The sequence below is a fragment of the Pinus tabuliformis genome, chromosome 3_1 (assembly GCF_031772625.1).
Source record: "Pinus tabuliformis cultivar Carrire ecotype Pingquan chromosome 3_1, CPIR1, whole genome shotgun sequence".
NCBI lineage: Eukaryota > Viridiplantae > Streptophyta > Pinopsida > Pinales > Pinaceae > Pinus > Pinus tabuliformis.
Genome location: NC_142301.1, coordinates 720,301,160 through 720,324,936, shown reverse-complemented (window position 1 = coordinate 720,324,936; position 23,777 = coordinate 720,301,160). Strand labels below are relative to the sequence as shown.

Here is a 23,777-nt window from a genome sequence, read left to right as displayed (position 1 = left end):
TCCATACAAATACAATCAGTCAAGAAGCTAATTAAGAATATGCATGCCAACGATCAACCTCAAAAAATTGGGAGAAGAAAGGAGTAGAAGATCAATCCCACTAAAAATCGAGGTGTGTGTTGTACCTATTTCTTACACCAAAGAAAACTACAAACTTTTTTTTATGGAAATTTCCAATTTCCTTCTTGGCTAAATGCTCAAACATATACTTATTTATGCTTTTGAATTCTTTATTATTATTTTTTTTATAATAAGAGATTTAATTTGAAAATAATTGTATTTTTATAAAAATATAAGTTTATGTTTTTATGAGAATATTTATTTAAAAAGTTATGTTATAAAAAAATTGGTTCGAGCCTAATCACAAAGGCAACATTCACCAATCAACAAATCCAACAGACCGAAACAACGCATATGATAAACAATCATGTAAGTCAGTGCTCCATTGAATACGCCAACTCATAGGCCTTGCTTATGGCATCAGACATCAAAGAATGGGAGGAGCCTACAAGGGGTGTAGTGTGTTATGTATTAAAGAAATATATATGAAAGAATATATATAAACACTTTAAAACCTTATCATTTGGTATATGTGAGATAATTACCATATATGAAGTAAAATAAATCCCTTATAACTTTTAATGAAGGTGTTGGGCGCAGGATCCCCCAAGGGCATTTTTGGGACTTAGAGCCTAGATTTTGGTCCAATTTTGTAATTCGAATGTAAAGACTCCACATTTTCTGGGTGCGGAGCGCGTAGTTGTTAAAGACTCATAGGGTTGTCCGACCTTATTTTGATAATGTAATGTCAGCTGTAGAAAATCTACCCATCATTCGCGGACCATGGGATTTTATAAATAGAGCTAAGATCTAAGTAGTTAGAGACACAATGTCTAAGCAATGAAGATGTATGGGAGATAGCTTTGAAGTGTAAGTCTAAGTTTTGGGTCGTAGCGTAGGTATAGGCTCTGCAGCTGAGTGCGCAGAGGCCTACTAGCCCACAGCTGAGTGCGCGGACCTCTACAACTGAGTGCGTAGGGCGAGTCGAGTTTGTAACCATCGGGAATCATTAATAAAGAGAATTTTCCTATCATTCTACATATTTATTTCCTGTTTATGCATCTGTTATATTGGGTATGAATTTCACTTCTAATGCTTATATGATGCGAGAATGTGTATAAATATATTGGTTAACTGAACGCAAGTAAGAACATCTATTTACATGAAGCTAACTAAGATCTGTTAATAAGATAAGTAAGATACTTAGTGTAGTTTGGAAAATAGCGCAGTTAGGTGGCCTAGCAACGCAAAATGACTTCAGCCCCTGGGTAGGGTTGCATGGAAGCCGAGTGTAATATTTCAGAAAGGTACTGAACGGTAGAATAAAGCGCGAATCAACCTGTGTGAAGGTAGGTATAGTTGGAATAAACCGACATCACAACCATATCAAGGGTGCAGAAACTTGGTTCCAGCATTCCCCCATAGTTCTTCTGGTGAGACTTCAATCCACGTTGCGCGCGCTGATGCTGACAGGGCTAGTAGTGTAGGGATTTATTTGGGTAACTAACACTGAACCTGGGTCAGGACCCCACAAGCCAAAAAATGGTTCCGTTGCTAGGACCAGAATCTGCATAAGAGATGTGTGATGTTGTATCACTGGAATCCAGCTAAGAAAGAAATCGAAGTTTGGTTGGACAGGAGGATTCACGAGTTCATGGCACAAGAAAACAGAAACCCATGACTGTCAAGAGAATAGTGGTTAGATAGTTACATGTATACAGAGCTCCACGAGATCCTTTATGCATCCTTCCCTACTGAGCTATATGAGTGGATCACGAAGCTAGTAGATAGCCAAGGAAGGTGGAAACTTGACGGTCTTATTATGTGGACCTCGGAGCTAGTGTGAAGGTTGGAAGCATCGAAAGATAAGATCGCGCATGCCATCGATCATTGGCTCGATCGCATTATAGGAGGATTTGTTATTGAGTTCATAGTTGACACCTCAGTTAGCTATAGTGAGGCAGAGCAATGCTTTTTAAAGGACCACGTGGTAATTATGTAAAATATCTGAATACTTGGATTAAAATGTTGTTGTGCAAAAAGTGGATTATGCAGTTACCATGATTTTCGGGTCTACATGAAGTGGAAGAATTTAAAGAAACAAAGGAAATAAGGTTCTAGCGCACAGCCCCTTGATTTCACCTTCGTGAGAGGATGAGGAAGGGATCGTGAAGGTCTCTCCGCTAAGTGCTATTCATTTGATCAGATAAGGAATTCCATGAATACCACCTCCACCCACGCCACCAATAGCTTCACCACCATCACCTCCATCTTCACCTGTAACACCTCCACCCCCATTGCGATTCAGTATGGCGAACACAATGAAGTTTCCTTTGTTCAAAGGCTTGGGAAATGAGGACCCGGATCAATTCTAGTTCATAGTGAAGGTTTTTTGGGAAGCTCAAGGTGTTATAGATGACCATATAAAGAAAGTAAGACTGGTTAGCGCCCTTCAAGATGGGGCGCTAACCTGGTATATTAAGTACTCCAAAGATAACCCAAATGCGAGAGTAGCAGACATCAAAGTAGCACTGAATAGGGAATTTAGTAGGCCTAAATCTAAAGCGTAGTTGATTATTGGATTCAAAGAGATCACGATGCTACTAGGTGAGATGCCTTGGGAACTAGATCAAAGGTTAAAATGTTTGATCCACGAAGCCAACATGAATTTGACAGATGGAGAACATCGCGAGTGGTTTTTTTCTTCGCTATTACCACATTTAAGAAGTATACTATCGCAACAGAAGATAACAACTTAGGTAGAGGTCCTGGAGATTGCGATGAGACTTCATTAGACCTTGATGCAAGATACTAATCTAAGAGTTCAGCAGATCCACGCACAACTGAAGAATCTGAGCCTTGAGATGTAAAGCCTAAAACATGATAGGATGGTTCAACCAGAAGTGCGCGAAGAATTATGGTGCATGAAATGCAAGAGTCAGGGTCATGACAAAGACCATTGCCTAGTCTTTACAATTACCTTGCCGGAGGAGGACCGATGCCTCTAAGGTCGGAAGCTCAATTAGGACCTAGTGCAATGCCTGCTTCGTGGTGTGCTATCTGTCAAGTAGACAGAAGGCATGCCACAGATAACTACCACTTGTTACAGAAGTATACGCAAACTCCGCAACAGTTGTTCTACAACTTTTGTAGATCGATGGGACATGACATGAGTACTTGTAGGAGTTATGAATTGATGATGGATAAAAGGTTTGCCTACAGAGTTCAGGTTGAAACATGGCCCCTTGACCAAAATGCAAGGATGGAATGAACAGGATTTTAGGGGTGCGGATGAGGCCGAGGCAAAGGAGGACCTAGTAGAGGTCGCGGATAGTTGATTTGCTACAATTGCGGAGGGCCAAGATGCTATGCCTGCAATTGCACTAATCCAACGCGCCCATTGTGCAAGTATTGCACGCTGTTTGATCATGAGATAGAAGATTGTCCTACATTGATAGCTAGGATCCGTGACAAAGGAGTGCTACTACCTCCCTTGATTTAGAACCTATAGATGATGAGGTCTGAGCCATGTGAGGAAGATCCAAATGTAAATATAGTGCTCTGAAGCGGAATCACGATGGGAGATGATAAGCGAAAACAACCAGAAGACAGTACTTGGGTTCGCAAAGCCCTGACAAAAGAAGTTGAGTTTGATTTGGAGTGCGCTCAAGAAACCTTCAAGGAAGCTAAGAAGAGCTTCATTGAGGCCTCCACATCAGGAAGCAAAGATAAGCCTCAGTCGAAGATGAACCCATCTATGCTCATGACATTCCTGGAAACCTGTATGATATTACTGCGTGATAGTAAGGCTATGAAAGGGTTACAGGAACTTATCAAAATATGCGCTGGGACCGCGCCAGGAGAACCGCGTGTAGTTTAGAACATCGGAAAACATAAAATAAGGACGGGGTGTGAAATGAGACTGTCTGTGTAGATCATAGAATACGAGATGGATCAAGTCATTTTGGATTTGTTATCAGATGCGAATGTCTTATCGAAATAGAAATGGGAGTAAATGGGAAGACCTACACTGAAATGGTCTCTGATTCAGTTGAGAATGGCGAACCAACAGAAAATCATACCCATGGGGTGATTAAAGGGAGTAACAGTGGATATTGAGGGAGCGAGCGCACTGGCATATTTTGAAGTAATAGAGATTGTTGATGACAGCAATCCCTACCGTACACTCCTGGGAATTGATTGGGCTACTGATATGAATAGGGTAATCAATCTGAAGAAGTTCAAGATGATCTTTGAAAAGAAATCACTACGTGTAATAATACCCGTGGATGCTGCTAAAGGATCGCATTATATAGAGCCAGTCCATTACTACGAGATTCATGATGATATGGACTGCATCTACAAGATAATACCGCGAGACTAAGACTGGTTTCATCCCACCGCGGATGGACAGATTACATGGGAGTGTGAGAGTTCCTACACTTTGGATTTCGATGAAGAAGTAGAATGATGGTAGAATCAGTTACATGAGGTAACATTGTAGCATGATGACCTGGTCGCTGCATTGTGTGTCATTAGAAGAAAGAAATTTTCCTACTTATGATGATCTAAATGAGGTAGATACCTTCTCGAATGCATTTGGAAGGGAGGTGCCCGAGAAGCAATGCTTCCAGGCCTTGGACTGCGTACAGTGCGCTATGCCCGCAAGATGGTGGGGTACGCACAAAGGAAGCTTTGATGATTGGCGCGAATGTAGGAGAATGATGCTAGAACAATTTTGGAAGCCTAAGGTGTGATTGACAAACAAGTATGATGGACATAATGATCCACGCACGCATCTCGCCAAGTGGACACAGACTTATGGTGAAAGGCCACAACTTCAATGGGTGCACCTATTCTGTCATACCCTAGATGTTATACCAATGAACTGGTATATAGAAACAAAGCTCTGCCATGGGATAGGTGAATGGGATATCCTGCATGAAGGATTCATGAACCTTTAGTTTTGACGATGGGTGGGATAGTATTGATGAAGCGCTACAGGAGGTAAAAGTAGCCATATTTAGGATACAATAGGAGTCTTTAGACCTGATTCAACCGGAATGGGCTACTCGGTTGACTCACGCGCTGGAATGTTATAATTGTAAATACTAAAGAGGAGGATGAGGATCCGCAAAATATTAACATTCCACAAATAGAAGGCCACTGCAAGGTTCAAGGACCACAAATTGAGAACCCTGATATAACAGCACCAGTGAAAACTAAACAAGTGAACATTTGTATGGAGGAAGAACCCTAATTTGTGAAGATCGGAGACTACTGCGACGATGCGGCGATGGATAAGGTTGCTGAATTAATACGTGAGTATCAAGACTTATTCCTGACCAAGTTTATGGATTTTAAAGGAATAATCAGAGATCTAGGAGTAATGAAGATCACGTTAAAGCCCGACGCGAAGCTAGTTAAGTAGAGGCCTTACCACTTAAATCTGAAATACAAGGAGAAGGTCCGTGTAGAACTAGACAAAAGAAGAAGCAAAAGGATGAGATAAGAATATGTGTACATCTCAGAAAATTGAATGACACTTTTGTGCATGATCCATTACCAACTCCATTCACAGATGAAGTGTTGGACAATGTAGGTGGTCAAGAAGCATATTCTTTCATTGATGGGTTATCAGGGTACCACTGTAGAAATTTTGAATAATATGACACTTATTCACAGAGATTATCCCGATTATACACTATTGCAGAATACATGCATAATACATAACCTCCTCTACGTTGATCATCAATTTTGTAGAATAAAAAACAACGAAACATCAATCGCATGCGCACATTAACACAGTATGTAATCCGGGGAAAGCATACAGCTAAAAACCCCACACTATCTGTATATTATATTGATTGAGAACATGTAAAAATACATAGTACAATACTCCTCACAAGTACTCAGTACTATCTCCACCTGCTACACACAAACTAGCTCAGATCTGAATCAATCACAGGTTCAAATCTCCTCCGTTGCTTGCCTGCCTCCACTCAGCAATCCTGCATGAGAATAATGAGAATGGTTGATCCAAACTCGTATTTCCCTTGGCTGAACCATGCAATCCTCATTGGCATTACTCAATCCCATTGATTGTGCAAGATCTCATGCACAACTATAGTCACAACTGACAGTTGTCTTGCCCTTTCACTCACCTCTAACACTTGTCTCCACTGAATTGTCCATGCACTGAGTTAACTGATGTATTCTTTAGTTGATTTATGAGTTAATAATTATTGAATTAATTAACAATTAATTCACATCACTCATCACTAGTGTATTCTGTAGTTATACTAAATACAACTAGTTCAACTAAGTCAAACTAAACACAACTCCATCAACTCCTCAATCAACTCCACCAAACTCAATCACTTGAGTTCTAACTGAAATCCATCATGCAATAGCTCAACTGACCCATAAGAAAAGCGTATTTCCTTCTGGCAGTTGCATGTGCCACATCCATAGCTCGAACTGAAGTGCTCTAAGAGGATAAGATAATGTTTATAGTCCAAATATTATTAAGAGCTAATAATATTCGAATGTTCTATTTTTAGCCTAGTAGTCTAAAAATAGACTATGCCTATATGTCTAAAAATAGAAGTCCGTCTATTTTTACCAACATGACCAATCATCCACAAATAGCATCCTTCAACTCATATACCATGATCCATATGTCTAAAAATAGACATAGTTTAAAAATAGACTTTGCGCCAAAAATAGCTTGCGGGCCCACTTAGTGAAGGCGAATCCTTTCCACTAAGCTCCATCATCTTGTTGCATTTTCAACACTCCCTCTCAACAAGATATGGATTATCTGCAACCCCTATCCTACAACTCTGGAATGTTCTGCATGCAACACATTTGCTCGGTCCACTTGCTCCAACAACACTTGGAACAAAAACACTCCCAACCGACCACTCTGTTGGGCTAGGAACATACTCTGATGCTGAAGCTGTACCTGCTGCTGACAAGTGCTCCCTTTCTGACATCTGTGCTACTGTAACATCTCCATGCATCTCGCACCATTGCACACTTCTCTGTGCCACCTAGGACTATGCAAAAAACTTGTGCCTCTCGCATTACTGCAGCATGCTAGCTATGCGTTGTCCTGGAATTCCCTACACTGTCGCTCTCTCTGCCGCACCATCCGCATTTGTCTCTACCCAATTAGTCAGTTCTTGCTACTCCACATCGGTGCTCCCATAGCAAGGTCTCATCCAAGAGGTTGGGTACCTCAAGGACCCTGCCCCATCTCCTTGGGACGATCAATCCACATGACCCCACCTCCTACCCAGAGGTATGGTTGCATGCGATCCCTCTACCCACCAGGCTCGAAGTTTCCCCCTACTGGATGTCTCTGCATGAGTAGATGTCTCTACTCGATCTCCTCTCAGCTTCCCTTGTTGTGGTTTCTCCACAACCTCCTAAAGTTGTTGTACCAATTGTGGCTCTTCCACAATTGTCTGAGACTTCTTCTGGCTCTGCATGCTGAGAGGTAATATACGCTCCCTCTCAACCACCAAGTTTCCATCAGTTGCCTCGCTGCTCAAGGATTTGCATGCATCTTGAACCTCAAGAGCATATAGGTTCATGACCCGTGAACCAATCTTCTTCACCTGTCTAGTTATGATGTGTCTAAGGAAAACCTTTCCCTTATTGAAGACTACACCATAGCCTCTGTCTTCGAGCATCGTGATAGACACCAAGTTTCTCTTCAGTCCTGGCACATACTTGACATCGGTCAAGGTAAGGCGAGCTCCATGCTCCCTCTGAAAAATAACCGTGCCTACACCTGAGACACTATACTTCTCATCATTACCCATCTCTATGAGTATCTGGAGATCTTTCTCCTCCAAAGTACTGAACAAACTTTTGTCACCGGTCATGTGGAAAGAAGCTCCATTGTCAAGAAACCAACCACTTCCCACCATGGATGAAACCATGCATGCGAAGAGTCCGAAGTCCAACTGAAACTGTGAAGCAAGTGCCTCACCTTCAGATCCTTCCCCGAATCCCTTCTTGGACTTCTTCTTTGGGAAATTAGTAGCATAATGGCCCAACTCATGACAATGAAAGCATCTCACCTTTGACTTGTTAACCTTCTTCCCATCATTGGAAGAACTAGATTCGGAAAGAGAACCCTTCTCCCTCCCCTTCTTCACCTTACTCGCTAAGGCATAGTTCTCCTCATCATGCATGGATGAAGAACTGTCTCTGGTGCTCCATCTAATCTCCTCTTGCACAAGATCCGACCAAAGTCTCTCCCATCCTAGAAATTTCTCCCGACCATTGACAGAGTCCTGAGAGGAATTCCAACTCTTCGGAAGACCAAGGAGAGCCAAGCTCACCGAGTCCTCATCATCTACAGTCACCCTCACACTTCCCAGCTCGTCTCAGCATTTGGTGAACTTCGTGAGATACTGGGGCATACTGTCTCCATTCTCACACTTAATGTTTCTGACTTTATCCTTGAGCACCAACTTCCTCTGGTCGCTCTTGCTTTGAAATAGATCTGTCATCACTTTCCACATCAAGTATGGAGAAGCCTTTCCATGCAGGCTAAACATAATGTGATCCTTCACATCCTCCAACAGAATCCTTCGACACTTTGCTATATTCTTTTTCCAAACCTAAGCTTCAGCAGCATCAGTAGGCTTTGGGACCTCAGCCTCTATGAACTCCTTTAGCCCATTATCATCTATCACTGCCTCCATCCTGTCCTTCCATGCAATATAGTTCAAGCTGCCCTCAATAGCATACTCCAATCGCAATCCATTGAAAGACATTTCAACTTTGACACCAAGAAAACACAGCTACAAATTCGAATTCCACCAGCTCAAAACTGAATCGCTTCTGATCTAAAATTTGTGAGAACAAAGTATTTCTTGTACAGAGATTGACTGTATGGGATTTTACCAGACATCTCACCTTCCAAAAGAAGGATGAATCCAGAGGCTAACTGGCCCGATTATAGACTCTGCCTAAAGAAATAAAATGTAAACACTTTCTGAATAATAGATCTGATGATCAACTCTACTCCGATACCATGTAGAAATTTTGAATAATATGACACTTATTCACAGAGATTATCCCAATTATACACTATTTCAGAATACATGCATAATACATAACCTCCTCTACGTTGATCATCAATTTTGCAGAATTAAAAACAATGAAACATCAATCGCATGCACACATTAACAAAATATGTAACCCGAGGAAAGCATACAGCTGAAAACCCCACACTATCTGTATATTATATTGATTGAGAACATGTAAAAATACAGAGTACAATACTCGTCACAAGTAATCAGTACTATCTCCACCTGCTACACACAAACTAGCTCAGATCTGAATCAATCACAAGTTCAAATCTCCTCTGCTGCTTGCATGCCTCCACTGCGCAATCCTGCATGAGAATAATGAGAATGTCTGATCCAAACTCGTATTTCCCTTTGCTGAACCATGCAATCCTCATTGGCATTACTCAATCCCATTGATTGTGCAAGATCTCATGCACAACTATAGTCACAACTGACAGTTGTCTTACCCTTTCACTCACCTCTAACACTTGTCTCCACTGAACTGTCCATGCACTGAGTTAACTGATGTATTCTTTAGTTGAATTATGAGTTAATAATTAGTGAATTAATTAACAATGAATTCACATCACTCATTACTAGTGTATTCTGCAATTAGACTAAATACAACTAGTTCAACTAAGTCAAACTAAACACAACTCCATCAACTCCTCAATCAACTCCACCAAACTCAATCACTTGAGTTCTAACTAAAGTCCATCATGCAATAGCTCAACTAACCCATAAGAAAAGCGTATTTCCTTGTGGCAGTTGCATGTGCCACATTCGTAGCTCGAACTGAAGTGCTCCAAGAGGATAAGATAATGTTTATAGTCCAAATATTATTAAGAGCTAATAATATTCGATTGTTGTATTTTTAGCCTGGCAGTCTAAAAATAGACTCCACCCATATGCGTAAAAATAGAAGTCCATCTATTTTTACCAACATGACCAATCATCCACAAATAGCATGCTGCAACTCATAGACCATGATCCATACGTCTAAAAATAGACTTTGCGACTAAAATAGCCTGCGGGCCCACTTAGTGAAGACGACTCCTTTCCACTAAGCTCCATCATCTTGTTGCATTTTCAACAACCACCAGATCAAAATCGCGTCGGAGGATAGGAGCAAGACAACCTTCACAACTGAGTGGAGTTGCTTTCATTATACTGTCATTTCGTTTGGATTGAAGAATCCACCTGCTATCTTTTCACGCGTGGTTGTTGTGGCGTTTAAGGAATATATTCATAAGTTATTGGAGGTCTATTTTGATGACTAGATTGTATTTGGGCTAGTTAAGCACCATGTAGTGAGCTTGTGCTTGATGCTGGACACCTGTCGAAGATACCAAATCACGCTCAACCTCAGGAAGCATCTATTTCTCACTCCTTTTGGGAACCTATTGGGGCATGTGGTTTTCAAACAAGAGTTGATGGTAGACCTCGTGAAGATTGCGATGATTCTAAGCTTGGAAGTGCTGAGAAGTGTGAAACAATTGCGCACTACTCTGGGACATACGGGATATTATAGAAATTTTATCAAAGGTTATGCCCAGATCACTACGTTGATGGAAAAATTGTTGAATAAGGATGTCACATTCTACTGGAATGATGACTGTAAGAAAAGCCTGGATATATTGAAAGAAAACATGGTTATAGTGTTGATTCTTGTCTTCTTGAACTGGAAGAAAGAGTTTCATTTACATGTCGATGCTTCGTGTATAGTGTTAGTGGCAATACTAACACGGGATGGTGGAGAAGGGTTGGATCACCCTATCACATTCACAAGCCGTAGATTATCCAAAGCAGAGAAGAACTATTCCACCACTGCGCGAGGGACTAGCTATGGTATATATGCTCCAGAAGTATCAACACTACTTGCTAGGAGGCCACTTTAAGATGTATACAAATCACTTCGTGCTAAAGTACCTGGTGAATAAGCCTGTGTTGGGGGCGTGAATTTTTAGATGGCTCCTATTGTTCTAGGAGCATGACTTCGAAGTTGTTGTGAAGGCTGGACAATTGAACACAGGACCAGATCACTTGTCATGCATCGAGATAGGGGAGGAGCTTACTAGTTTGGAGGACGGATTACCTGATGTGCAACTCTTTGCTATGTGCATCACGGATGGACATCTTGAAGATATAATACACTTTCTAAAAATTGGAACTATCTTGGAGGGATATTCTATCCAACAAAAGAAGGAATTAGTGGTGCACACGATAGATTTCTCTGTCATTGCTAGGCATCTATACAAGATGGGGAATGATGAAATACTGTGAAGGTATGTACATGAGTTTGAACGAAGCAGAATCCTCACAGACGCTCATGGGGTGCCGTGAGATCAAATTATGTAGGAAGAGCAACCGTGCAAAATATTCTATGCGCAAGGTTGTGGTGGCCAACCCTTCATCATGATTCAAAACAATATTGCAAGGCATGTGATGTATGTTAAGGAACAGGCAAGCCATCATGGAGGGATGAAATGCCTTTGAATCAACAAATGGCATTGCAACTTTTTGAAAAATGGGCAATAGATTTTGTAGGACCCATTAAACCTCATGGAAAAACAGGCGTGAGGTATATTATCACTTCAATGGAGTATTTGACTCGTTGGGCAAAAGTGCAGCTGGTGAAGGATTGCACGGGCGTAATTGCCGCAAAGTTTCTATTTGAACATGTACTAACACGATTGGGATGTCTGAAGATCTTGATGAGCCATCACAATACACACTTTCTGAATGAGGTGATCATTGCACTAATGGAAGAGTTTCAGGTGTATCATCAAAAGAGCACACCTTATCACCCACAGGCTAATGGGACAATGGAGTTGTTCAAAAAAGTGCTTTAAAACATGCTGACCAAGGTATGAAATGCGCAACAAAGTGATTGGGATCTACACATACCTGCAGTGTTATGGGCTTATCAGACAACATGCAAGAAACTGACGGGACAGACACCTTTTAGGCTTTTCTATGGAGTGGAAGCTGTAATGCCTATGGAACACATTGTGCCTAGTATGCACATAGCAGCGCTCACAGGTGTGATGGAAGGCTTGTGCAGTTGAAGGAGCTTGAAGAAGAACGATTTTTGGTTGGATTTCACCAGCAAGTCAAAAGGTAGTGTGAAAAGGCATGGAACGACTGACACATTAAGCTACACACATTCAAGGTAAACAATCTAGTTTTGTTGTATGATAGTAAGTTCGATAAATTCCTAGGGATGTTCAGGATTCACTGGTTAGGGTTGTATATTATTAAACAGATTACCGATGGAGGCATGGTACTGTTGGTCAAGGTAAATGGAGAACCCTTCCCACGAAAGGTGAACAGTAGTCGCTTGAAGCCATACACCGACGATCTGACGATGTGACTATATGGAAGTAGCACAGTATTAGCACTCTAGGCAGCTGAAAGGAGGCACAGGGCTATAAACTACACTACCTGGGAGCTTCGTGATGTTAGGATTATGCATAGTAGCGAAGTTTCACAGGGTCTGCGACAATGCGAAGACAGCTGCGCTGACGCGTAGGTCTGCCGGAAAGTGACTGTTAAAGTCACTATTCATGATTTGATGGTTGGTTTCAGGCCAAATGGAGTGAGCGATAGGCATTTAAGGCGAACTTTATGGGCTAGATTCTTGAAAATCTACCACCAATCTAGCATCAATGGACCGAATGTTGGGGGTACAGTCGAATTCAAATTCAAAAGGCACTATAAATTACAAGTGGTTGTCCAGCAAACAACACTTGGCATTTTGAGAACTGAGTTGTTGCGCGCTCAAGTATTCATGAACCAAGACTTATTCGAGACTCTAAAAGCGAATTCGTTGTTTGAGCAACTACCAAAGACATTGAAAGAACTGTGGAGTAGCGCTATATCAGCACTCGAAGAATCCATGGACACAAGAGTAGTGAAAGCCAAGGAAGCCGCGCAAGAAATTGCGGAAGTGGAAGCCCCAAAGAGTTCCAAAATAATCGTTGAGGTCCCTAAATCACCGCGAACACTGAGACCCAAGAAGGATAAGCAGGCCATGATCTCGGAGCATGTCTTGCCTAGAAATCCATTGAGGACCAAGCTCACATTGAAGGAAAAGGGAAAGCCATTAATCCAGATGTCGATGAGGAGGAAGAGTTTGAAGAAATCCTAGTGGATGAGGAGGATGTAGAGATGGACCTAGGGTGCAGACCCTGTTACCCAGTTACCTAAATATGTGCCTCCATGCAAGGCTAAAGCCAAGGTGTTGAAGGATATAGATGAGAGCAAGAGATCTCTATAGACTCTACTACTCCAAGATGATATTATTTTTGAGGGAGAGAACTTGGGGCGGATTCCCGTGTTGAAATTTGAAGATTGGGACCTCAAAGACCATAAGAAGTTCCCGCATTTACCAACTGCAAAGCTAATGCACCAGAAGATTGACGTGATAGCTAGAATGATTGAATTTTAGCTGCATAAAAGGCTCAAAGGTGTAGAGGAAGCCAGGTTTCTAAACCTGCTTTGGGTGTTGTATTACCACTTCGCCCAGTGACTGTTTTCGTCATCAAGAAGCTGCTCTACTTGGTGCATGATGGGTGCTTGTGGCTGGAGGAGCCCATCCACATCATAGACCATCTGATTCACTGGATTACATGACTACCTTTCTCAGGGGAGGATCCAACTAATATTTCAAAGAGAAAAGGTAGCGAGTTGGCTCTCATGAAAGAAATGAAAAATAAGTTTAAACTAGAGAAGAATAAGTGAGGGTATTCCAACTGCAGCATCAACAACCCTGTAGCCAAGGTCGTGACACAAATATTGGGAGGGAAGGTGATGTGGAAGTGCCACTTGGATGAGGTGCCCATGCCAGTAGTTGCACTAGTGGCACAATATGCAGAAGGAGTCCAGTTCAACTAGGTGAACTATCTATGCGGCAAGTTCCTTGCGAACTGTCGTTACGCATAGAAGCAGGGAAAAATGTTTCATTACGCATGGCTCCTGTTGTTGATTGTACTGGTGGCATGGGAGTTCCCCACAGATAGCCAGTTCCCTTTGGTCGCACTGAACTTTCCAGAGGCAAGGAAGTACGCTTCATTATTGGCGACCAAGGATGCACATGGATTAGAGAAAGCAAGATATTTTGGGTGCTCATGGAGATGAGCATCTAGATGGGGATAAATTGCAAGCCGGGGCTATCACCCATAGTCTACAATAGTTTGCAGAGATTTGTAGAGTTCAAAGTAGAGTTCCACCATGTCTTCATCAAGGTGTGAAAGGACCCTACAAAGACATGGCATGATTTACCATACTTGGCGACTAACGATGTAATTTTTGCAGTCCTTGAGTGTTGGCCACTGGAGTGGTGGGCTCTACTTAGCTCCACGGTGGAAACAAAGATGTCTGCCACACAGCGCAAGAAGGAAGATACAAAACTTCAGATGACACAGCTAGCGGAGCAGCGCGGGAAAGAAGAAGCAATGGCTAAGGCCTAGGCAGTGCGTGACACTACAAAGTTGGTCGAACAATAGCAGAAAATAGGAGAGGAAGAGTGTGAAGGAATAAAGTCACATGCACTGAAACTAGAGACAGACACAGAACAAGGTGGCATGAACCTGCAGATGACGTCCACCTAGCTCAAGCGTCCGTGACCACGAGAGTAGACAATGCCGCGAAAGAAAATAAAGGCATCAAAGAGATCATTCGACCCAATCGCCCTCACTGAGGGGGATTTACATGATATCAGCAAAACGGTGAGGGATGTCACTATGGAGGCCCTCCAACAATTTAAAGAACAATAGTAGCTAGTTTTGGGGGCTCTTCGGGCAAACTTGCAGGAGTTGCAGGTTCACACTCCACAGGCTGGTGCAGTGTCCACCAGCCTCATAGTTGGCAGTTCAACTGCCGAGGAAATGTTGTGTGCGAGGGTGACCAACATGATAGTGCTACCAAATGGGGCACTTACTACAGAGAAGGAGGCCGACAGACCCACAGTGAGAAGTTTGAGTGGTAGGGTTGAACATGGCTGCACTCCCTCGGGAGACACTCTACCTCTTACAAGATGAACTCACCGCACTGTAGGTGATGAGTGAGCAGCAAATTAGCATTGAACAGTTGGGCCTGCAGCGCAATGAGGCTTTCAAGTGGAATCAACAGATAATGCAGGTAGTAGAGGAAGCCTGCTGGATGGTCTCGAAGTTGGATATTGAGGTAGAAGAACCGGTGGAGGTGCATGTCCTCAAATTAGCCATAGTGGTGCACGACACTAGAGCAGAGATAGCTAGGGCTTAGCTGGAGCTAAACTTGTAGATCATAGAACTGTAGTTGAAGGCTTAGCCTTCAACTCCACCAAAAATTAGGGAACAATGAACCACTGCTGTTACAGCAGCAACAATGGCGGTTGATAGCGCGGTGGTAGACTACATGTAGCTATTCGAGCAGTCATTCAGGGCCCTAATCACCCTGATGGATGACCCAAATGTAGAGCACCTAGAGATAGAGATGTGTGAGCTACAACAGAAGTATGACGAAGTAAAAGGGACTATGAAAATGGTTTCCCTTACACAGAGGCTTACAAGGATGCAGGAGGCAAAGGCACTCAATGAACAGGTGGATGCGGCTCAGAATAAGGAAGAAATCTTAAGAGTGCACCTACAACCATGGATCGATGAGGCTTATACAATTACAGCCTCCATTGAAGCAAAGCTCATGCAACTGTAAGAAACTCAGTAGAGGATTCAGGGCAGCATTTTAGTAGCAGCGGTCACTGAACAATGCGTGGAGGAATTTCAACAGGCAGTTGCTTAGTGCGTTGCCAAAGTTGCAGTGATACAAAGAGATCTAGGAGGTCTTCACACTAAGATCTCCGCGCCTACAAAGTGACTTGAGGGAAAGCCATGATGTTTATGTTGGGGGCCTGTTGGACGTGGGATCCCCCAAGAGCAGGTTTGGGGCTTAGAGCCCAAAGTTTTGTCCAATTTTGTAATTCCAATGTAAATACTCCGCATTTTGTGGGCACGGAGCACGTAGTTGTCAAAGAGTCATATGGTTGTCAACCTTTATTTTGATAATGTAATGTCATCTATAGAAGATATACCCATGGTTTACGGACCATGGGATTGTATAAATAGAGCTAATCTCTAAGTAGTTAGAGACACAATGTCTAAGCAATGAAGATGTATGGGAGATAGCTCTGAAGTGTAAGTCTAAGTTTTGAGTTGTAGCATAGGTAGAGGCTCTGCAACTGAGTGCGCAGAGGCTTAGTAGTCTGCAGCTGAGTGTGCAGAGGCTTAGTAGTCCGTAGTTGAGTGCGCAGACCCCTCCAGCTGAGTGCGCAGCACGAGTCGAGTCTGTAACCATCGAGAATAATTAATAAAGAGAAGCTTCCTATCATTCTACATATTTATTTCCTGTTTATCCATCTATTATATTGGGTATGAATTTCACTTCTAATGCTTATATGATATGCATATTGTTTAAGTGAACAGAAATAAGAACATCTGTTTACATGAAGCTAACTAAGGTCTATTAATAAGATAAGATACTTAGTGTAGTTTGGTAAATTACATTGTTCGTTGCCCTAGTAGTGTGAAACGACTTTAGCCCATGGGTAGGGCTACACGGAAGCTGAGTGTAACATTTCTTAAACGTATTAAAGGGTAGAACAAAGCATGAAGCAACTTGTGGAAAGGCAAGTATAGTTGGAATAAATCGACATCACAACCATCTCAAGGCTGCATAAACTTGGTTCCAGCATCCCCCCATACTGCTTCAGGTGAGACTTCAGTCCGCACTCCGTGGGATGATGCCGAAAGGGCCAGTAGTGTAGGGATTTGTTTGGCTTACTAATGTTGAACCTGGATCAGGCCCCCACAAGCCAACAAGAGGACATGGGTGGTCAGAGATCAACAAATCAAGTTTAATTGTGTCCCCCCGTGCTTACTGAAGCTTAACTATTGGGGTCCTCGAGATCTTGTTTTGAGAAAACTATCCTAGCATACCTGACATTATTTGGTGAATTTTTGCAACCCCCTCACAAAAACCATTTACAATGTGCGACCCCACCCTCGAAATCCCATTATAGTTTGAGTGATAATGCAGGGATTAATTATACCAAGTAAGTTGATGGGTGGTAACAATTGTTTTTAGGTGGCAATGTCCTAGATATAGGGCATCTCATATTCTCAATGGGAATGAGAATTGTTTCAAAGGATAACTCAGTGGCTAAGTCTATAGTTGCTACAATGCAAAGGGTTGTTGTGTTTTTTTCTCATACTATGATTGTAGAGAAATCAGACCATATACTCTTGTTGTTTCAAGAAGTCGAGAAAGAATTTTTTTTAAGACTGGATAAAATGCTAACAATAGTTGTGGAAAAGCTTCAGTTGTTATTTTATTATGAAGAGACCATCATTTCCCGTGGTTTTGTAATTATGTTGATAATATCCTTTCTTTGGGTGTTAAATAATGTCAAAATTTGCTGAGAACTTAATATTTTGCTTCAATGCCATTAAAAACAGGAGTTCAGTTATGAGGATATTGCAAGGGTCCCAAAATTTTTGAATGGTAAATTAATGAAATGATGTAGTGGTTTTGATCCAAATTGCACAAAGATTCTACAACTGTGTGATAGACTTGGGTCAAAATTTTGTGGGCATTTTCACACAGTGAACTTCAGGCACAGATTCTAGGCAAATGAAGGCGGATTTTAAAAAATGGGAACATGGCTTTTGTGTAGAATGGTGTTAGTTAGTTGCATCACCAGAATATCTGGCAAATTCTGAGTGTTTTGGTAGATTTCATCATATTTATGAAAGGTATACATCCAGATTTCGTAATGGAAGAAATGCACTATCAAAATATGAACGGATTCAACAAATTCGGGATTTTATGATGTATTGGAAACTATGAAGAGCTTAAGGCAAGGTATGGAGGATCATATATGTTGACCATAACTACAACACCAACTGAGAAGGAAGACGTGATGAATTTGGTTCAATATTTGTCTAGAAATGCAAGGAAAGTTTACAGTCTCTTTGGAACAAAAATTCGAACTACCAAAATTGGACATATAAATTACAACAGCCTATGTGACAAGTGAATATCTCAATGATAGTTTTAAGCCTACCAATAGAAAAGTGAAAAAAGCTCCATCTAAGGAGTTGTTTCAGCCTAAATTTCATCATCAACCCATTCGATCTTGCTTGTGTACATCTGGGAACAAGTGTTCAGTTTTTTTTGCAATAACACTTGTTACAATGTTATTTTCTATGCTTGGTTTCCTTTCTACTTCCAACCGTGGTGAGGTTGATGATAGTTATGGTTTTATTGTGAGTGTTCATGGGTTTGTTCGTTGGCTATTATTCTATCCAGTAATATAAAATGTTCAAGGGTGCAGAATGGAAGAAAAACACACTAAAGACTGCTTTCATGTTTCCTCGAATCATTTTCTGCATTTTCTTTGTACTGAATGCATTGATTTGGGATGAGAAATTTTTTGGTGTTGTAGCTTTTGGGACTATGTTTTTTTATGGTCTTTTATGGTTTGGAATTTCCGTGCCCTTGGTTATTATTGGAAGCTACTTTGGCTACAAGAAATCTGCAACTAAAGATCCAATGAAAACAAGCAAAATTCCCATGCAAATTCTTGAAGAGGATTGAGATTACTATTGTTCTCTACTACATCTAGCTATGTAGTGAAGATTATCACTGGTGATAGAAGACAGACAAGGGAAAAATAATGATAGGAGGATAAAAGATTTAGAGGTCACTGGCCAACTTACTGTGCAGATTCACGTGATGATGGTGATTATAACATTATAACACATACATTGAGAAATTATAAAGAAAAGTATTGTACAGATGATGAATGCACTTCACATCATCTAGTCAATTACATGGAGGAAGATTTTATGACTCATTTTGGTGAGAAAGATACCACAAATGATGAGAAAATTTCTGGTGATAGCAGAACTGGTGATTTTAGTCCAAGCAGTGCAAATGATGTAGTGAGAGAAAATATAGCAGCGAAGAAGACAAGAAAAGATGTTGAAGCATGCCAAAATACAAACAGGAGACAACACAAATATTCAAATGGAAACCACAAGATCTAAAGACTTTGATGAAAATGCTAATGGAAATTATGGTTTTGAGGAAGTTGCTTGTCTTTGGAAAATGCAGCTAATAAAAAGGGGTTTAACGTGAATAGTTCATATTTTTAGGATGAATATCAACAATCAAAGGAGTAGCTTCCAAATTCCAAGGCAGAGGACTAGCATCAGTAAAACGGTTTCAGATTTAAGGTCAAATTCTCAAGAAGCTAATAAGAAAATAGTTGAACACCTAGTAGTAGAGGTCCCAGAATGTCAGGCAATAAATCAACATTCCAATTGACAGCTTGGGTATTTCTAAATAAGACATCTGGTAGAGTGTATTAATTGTTAAATATTTCATTCCCAAGTTTCATGTGAGCAACAAAAATATCATCAGTTTTGAAAGGCATCTGAACCAACAGTTCGAGACACATTACAGCTTGTTCCAGATTTGATTTATTTTTGGGGATTTTATTGATTTTGACTCCTAGAACTTAGTTTTTTGTTCCTAAAAGTTAGAACAGTTTGTTGATTGTAATACTCTATATATTCTTAAGTTTTGAATGTAAAAAGGTTGGATTTTGATTCCAAAACCCTATCTATTTGTAAAACTTTTATTACAGAATTCCCAATTGAAGTACTCTAGCTCCAGTTCTTGGCAGAAATTGTTTTTCCTGTTTTTTTCCAGTACTTTCATATCTTATTTATGCAAATGTTCAAAGTACTATAAGAGATTTGGGTAAGAATAGATTGAGTGTCAATCTCTCTAAAATCCCCTGCAAATTTATAATCATTTAAAGCGATTAAGTTTCTGAATTGTCTATCTTAGTTAATTCCTCTACATCTGTTAATTATTTCCTTCTATCATCTCTTGAATGTGTTTTGTTTGGCTGTAGAAATATTCTATAGGTATCCAATGTCTAGTTGATTAAGTATTCAGTATGGCTACTTAATTGCCATGAATTATCTTCTATTCTTCAGTCAAATTCTTTAAAAATCGTGTTATTTTTTCAAATTGGATGTTGGCACTTTGACCAAGGACTCTACAAGAGAGGGATTCATTCATGCACAAAGATTGGACAATCATCAACAACCATCCAAAATCGATCATAAATCTAGTCATTGTGCTGCATAGGTTGTTGTCTAATGAGAGTGAGCAGTGTTAAAAAAGGCCTCGTAACTTTTGAGGGATCCCCCTCTGGTTCAAGGGCAAGCTTGAACCAAAAGATTATTCCACTTGATTTCTCGACATAGTTTTTGCGGCCAAGAAATTCCTACAAGAAAGAGATATAGAAACCTGCATGGTCTCAAGGGGAGAATATAGTTGCATTATGGATTTCATGTAGATCATTAAAGTGATGCCATATTAGAGAATTTCAATGATAATTATGTTGCAGATGACTTCCATGATTTTGTAGCACTGGTAGTTATTATTACAGGAGATTATTTAGAGATGACACATGTGTAGGGAGAGCATCTCACATGTTTTTAATTTCCAGTGGTTTATTGATGGAATCATGATCGATGAGATTGTTTAGAGGAAGTTGATATGTTTCTCATGATTATACATTTATATAACATTGGCCATTGCAGGAGCTATTAGAGGTTGAGTAGAACTATTTTGAGTTTGTATGGCTTATATGATTCCCCATAGTCTTGTACTCGTTAGCATGCAGTTGATTATCTGTAGACTAATGGTTGTTTTGAGCATTCATGAAAATTTTCCTTTATATGAACAAGTTTTGTACGTTGTTAGTGGGAAAGTTCAACATGAATTAGTTCTAGTGATTAGAATCCATGGTACGTTTGTAGATGAGATAATTTTGATACAACTATGTTGCTAGTGTCTATGCTCCACATGCATGCCTTTGGATTTTCTACTACTGTTGGATTTTGTTACAAATGGCGTGATGTTATTGCCATCATATATTGGTTCATTGGTCACATGATCTCTCACCTATGTTCATTGTCACCATTAAGGACATTGGTTAATACTTGGCTTATGTGGCATTTAGTAGATCTCTTTATGGTTCATTTTTGTTACAAGTTTAGTGCTGCTCCAATTTGAAGATTATTTTTTGTTGCTCATGATGGTACTAGTTGGAGGTTTTTCTAATTAAATTTATTGTTTCATGGAGCCATGGTTCTCTCCATAATATTTTGAGACTTATCTTATGGTGTGAAATGTGTTGATTTGATTTATGCTACCTTGAGTGGATGGTTGCCTCTTGTTATAAATTGTGCACATATTTTTGACATGTTTATTATTGTTATCATATAGTTGCGTTGCTTCATGCCTTATGGATGATATGAAATGATGGTCATATGTTTTTGTTGTAATTTCATGACCTATGTTTATGCTCCTGCTACAAATTAGAGTTTTATGTTTCTCAGTTGATGTTCATGGGTATATGTTACTTCTGTTCATTATTTCATATCTCATGATGATTGGTTACTCCTCCCATCACTTCATTTGTTGCTAGAAGATGGTGCCTTGGTATAGATGGATATATCTTGCTCACATGGATGTTTGTATGCATGATGATATTTATATGTTCATGATTATTCATCATCTTGTTGATTGACCTAAATGTTTGTAGTGTTGGTTAAGGAGCTTGTTTGGGTATGTCTTGGAGAGGCATGAGTTTTGGTCATATTTTGAAAATTTTGAGTATTATGTAACAACCACATGTTTCATATTGTAATTCATTAGTTCTATTCGTATATCATATTTATGAAGCCATGCAATCAAGAGTTCAATTATTTGAGTTCATGTTGTCATGAGTTAGTGTTTGGAAAGTTATGAGTCATGTCAATTTGATGTTGTCATGAGTTGTTGCAACCACCTTTGTGTTGTCGTATATCATGTCATGGTCATTTTGTATCCTTGTATCTAATTATAAAATAATGTACTATAGTGTATTGCATATCATTGGTCATGGTCATGTTGGAGAGAGAGTTTTGGTTTCTAGTATCTATTGATGAGGGATGAACAAACTATTCATGCAGGTTGATGGGTGTTTTTTTGGTCATGTATCCTATATCAATTATATTATGTAGTCAATCCCTTGATCCTTGATTTGTAGCCTTCAACTAGAAGGAATTGGTTATAGGATGATAATGATGCTCGGGGGGGGAATGTCTAGTGTTTTGTTGTTGATTAGATATGGTTTGTTTTTTATGCTATGATATATCTATTTGTTGTTGTTGAGTTGAGTGATGTTTTTCTTGTTGCTACTTATGATGTGTTGCTGCTCATATTATACTAATGTTTTCAATGGTTATGCTATGTTGTTGATGGAGAGAGTGCTACTGCTCATGGTATGTTGTTGTTGTTTCTCATGCTACTATTCAGGTGAGTATTGTCATTGCTAGTTGAGAGTGGTGTTCATGGAGAGTTTTTTGTTGTTACTTTAGGAGAGTGAGAGAGTTATTGTTGATAAGCTTTTTTTTTTTTTGTCATGCTAACATGAGGAGTGTTGTTATTTGTTGTTGCATTATGATCTAACCCAACTAGTGTCTAGGGGGAGTCTTTTCTATTCATCTATGGTTACTTGGATGAGCTCAACCCTTTTGCATTGATGTGAAAGGGGGAGTCAGTGAGGATTCTTTTAGAGGATAGTTGGGTGGTTCATATGGGTTTGCCATTAATGCCTAAGGGGGATATTGTTAGCATTGTGGCTTAGTTGTTGGTTGGCATTGATGACAGCCTAGTAGCATTGGGGAGGTGTTGGTTGGAATTGTTGTCAACATGGTAGAATGTAATGTAGAGACTTGTTTATGCACATGGTTGGTTGCTACAGGTATTAGTCTTGATGATTGGTTGTATATGCTAGTCAGATGGTACTTGACTTGTGCATTGGTTGCATACCTTCGACCAATGGTTGAATATGTTAGTGCATGTATTTGGATTTTTTGTGGATGCCTTGGCAAGTTGTGGAGCTGCTACACCTAGTTGAAAGTAATTGGAGATTGTCAACCTATGCTTATGGTACTTGGTGTCTCCATGCAACTTTTTTAACCTGTATTCTTAGGTGTAGGAACTATCATTGGTGATTTGAATTTTATGTAGGTGTTGGAGGATTTTTGGAGAAATTCGATGGCTCGTGTGCATTCAAGTCAACCTAGTTTGGCTTTTGATGATGTTATTGATGTGGAAGTGGTTTGCTAAAGTGTTGCAGAGGTTACGGTGGCTTACTGAGGACATAATGATGATTGTAAAGATATGTAAGAAGTTTGGTTAGACTCTGAGCAAAGGAAAGTTGTTTTTGGTCATCCTCTACCCCAGTTGCTTGCATGATGGCATTGTGGGAGTGACTGAAAGTCCCAGACACTGGCTGGAACTTTTATGGGGTGAAATCCTAGTCACTAGCTGGAGGTGTTATGGGAGTGACTACAATGTAATTCTCATAGGATTTTTCATGTCACTGAGAAAAAGAATGAAAATTACTATGCATTCCTTACGCACTTAAGGTGTTTATTTGTTTTTCTGGATTGTCTTATTCGAGAATCATCATTTAAAGGTCAGAAAAGGATATTGAACTTCTAGGAGATGGTT

The 23,777-nt window shown here is 40.2% G+C and overlaps 1 long non-coding RNA gene across 3 annotated transcripts in view; it reads left to right on the top strand.

Moving 5' to 3' along the window:
• Positions 1–21,214, top strand: part of LOC149189313 (uncharacterized) — a 134,639-nt gene extending 113,425 nt beyond the window's left edge. For all 3 annotated transcript variants that reach the window (XR_016256345.1, XR_016256352.1, XR_016256349.1), the window contains exon 3: positions 20,813–21,214. This is a non-coding gene — a long non-coding RNA (uncharacterized LOC149189313). The remainder of the gene's footprint in view (positions 1–20,812) is intronic.
• The last annotated feature ends 2,563 nt before the right edge of the window (positions 21,215–23,777 follow it).